Below are 2821 nucleotides of genomic sequence, written 5' to 3'. Positions count from 1 at the left end.
GAAGAGGATCTAGGAGAAGTTGGTGGAAGAAAAAGAATATGATCAAAATATATATAAAAAATTTCAAATAATCAAACATGATAAAATATATAAGATGAAATAAAAACTATCATATTGAAGTTGGACATAGCAACCCAACAGAAAAAAAGAGTCCCAAGAGCAGGCACAAGAGTCAAAGACCACGGATCCTCACAGTCAAGAGTCCTATAGAAATACCAAGACAATAGCTGTAATATATATGCAGAGGACCTGGTGCAGAACTACACAGGCCCTGTGCTTTGGTCACTGTGAGCTTTGCATAATTGATTTGGAGGGACTTACTCTCCTGATACCTCCAGCCCCTCTGGCTCTTGTAATCTCTAAAGGGAAAGATTTCCTGGAGACCTCTTATAATTTTGACACTCTCTGTCTGATGTGGTTCCCTGCTTCTGTTTCTAGATGCTACTGGAGGAAGCCTCTCTGACGATGACTTGACAAGGCACTGATCTATGAGTATAAGAATATCATTAGGAGTAGGGTAATTTTTTTTTCGAGACAGGGTTTCCCTGTATAGCCCTGGCTGTCTGGAACTCACTTAGTAGACCAGGCTGGCCTCGAACTCAGAAATCCGCCTGCCTTTGCCTCCCAAGTGCTGGGATTAAAGGCATGCGCCACCATCGCCCAGCGGGTAATTTTTTTTTAAACAGTATTTCTCTGTTTAACAGCCCTGGCTGTCCCGGAACTTGCTTTGTCGACAGGCTGGCCTCAAACTCCCAGAGACCCTCCTGCCTCTACCTCCTGAATGTGAGGACTAAAGGCCTGCACCACCATGCTTGGTGAATCTCGGGTTCCTGGTTACCCAAGTAGTATCAGATGTGGATCCCCTCTTGTGGAGGGGACTTAGGTCAAATCAGACATTGGTTGGCTACTCACAGTGCTCCCATTGCCCTAGCATGGTTTGCAGGAAGGACAGACTCTAGGTCAAGGTTCTGCAGTTCAGTTGGTGTCTACATGTTTTTTACAGTAGCCTGCAACGTACTTTCTGCAGTCCTCCTGAAGTATACCAAAGACACTTCATTAGGGTGCTGGCTCCATGGAGGTCCCAGCTTGACTTCTCTGTGTTCAAGGAATTCAATGAGGCCCCACTATCAGTTTGTAGAGAGCAACCCTTTGTCTTAGCAAAAGCCTGGGTTCTTTGGGAATTTTCATGGGACCTCCTTTGCCAATGACTCAGCTGAATGCAAATCAGTCCTTGCAGTGTTGGCCTTTCTTGGCCACGAGAGATGGCCCGTTGAGAGTTCCTATCCTCATTACTAGGGGTCTTCACTGGGATTGTCTTCATAGATTTCAGACAGTTTTCCATACACTAGGTTTCCGCCCCACCCAACCCCACCCCACCAGCCTACCAATTCCAACTTACTTTGCCTGCACTCATCTCCCTTCATCTTGATCCCTGTGTCCCTCCCCCTCCAGTCCATACCCACTCCCAGGCTGCCCATAAAATCTATTCTATTTCTCCCTCTCAGGGAGATACAGGTATAATCTGTCCACTTCACCTAACCTCTCTGGGTCTACAAATTGTCTGTAAACCAAGATAACAGCTTGGTTATCTTTTACTTAAGGGTTAATATTTACATGATATATTTATCTTTCTGGGTCTGGATACCTCACTCAGGAGGTTTCTTTCTAGTTCCATACAATCAGATGCCTGCAAGACTCATAATGTCATTTTTTTTTAACAACCGAGTTATACTCTATTGTGGAAATGTACCACATTTTCTTTATCCATTTTTCTGTTGAGGGATATCTAGATTTTTTTTCCAGTTTCTGGATATTTTGAATATAGCCACAGTGAAGATGGTTGAGCACCTGTCCTTGTGGTAGGACAGAGTATCCTTTGGGTATATGCCTAAGAGAGATATAAATGGGTCCTAAGGTAGATGAATTCCCAACTTTCTGAGGAACCTCCATATTGCTTTTCATAGTGGCTGTACAAGTTTGCACTCCCACCAGCAATTAAAGAGTGTTCCCCGCTGGGCAGTGGTGGAGCATGCCTTTAATCCCAGCACTTGGGAGCCAGAGGCAGGAGGATTTCTGAGTTCAAGGCCAGGCTGGTCTACAGAGTGAGCTCCAGGACAGCCATGGCTACACAGAGAAACCCTGTCTCGAAAAACCAAAAAAAANAAAAAAAAAAAAAAAAAGAGTGTTCCCCTTGCTCTCCATCCTGGCCAGCATGAGCTGTCACTTATTAATCATTCTGATAGGTATAAGATGGATTCTCAAAGTAGTTTTGATTTGCATTTCCCTGATGGCTAATAATGTTGAACACTAAATGTTTCTTAGGCATTTGAGTTTTCTCTGTTGAGAATTCTCTATTTCGATCTGTACCTCATTTTAAAATTGGATTATTTGAGTTTTTGATATCTCGTTTCTTGAGTTCTTTATATATTTTGGATATCAGTCCTCTAGGATGTGTAGTGGTAAAAATCTTTTCCCATTCTGAAGACTGCCTCTTTGTCTGATTGACATGTCCTTTTGTCTTACAGAGCTGTTTAGTTCCATGAGGTCCCATGTATTAATTGTTGATCTCAGTGTCAGCATTATTGGTGTTCTTTCTGTTCAGAAAGCTGTCTCCTGTGCCAATGTATCCAAGACTAATCCCCACTTTCTCTTCCACCAGGTTCAATGTGTCAGGTTTTATGTTGAGGTCTTGGACTTGTGTTTTGTGCAGGGTGATAAGTATGGATCTATTTGCATTCATCTACATTCAAACATCCAGTTTGACCAGCACCATTTGTTAAAGATACTGTCTTTTTTTCTAGTGCATATTTTGGCTTCTTCA

The sequence above is a fragment of the Mus caroli genome, chromosome 5, assembly GCF_900094665.2.
Source record: "Mus caroli chromosome 5, CAROLI_EIJ_v1.1, whole genome shotgun sequence".
In the NCBI taxonomy this organism is placed as follows: domain Eukaryota; kingdom Metazoa; phylum Chordata; class Mammalia; order Rodentia; family Muridae; genus Mus; species Mus caroli.
Note: the sequence above shows the minus strand (reverse complement) of the source record.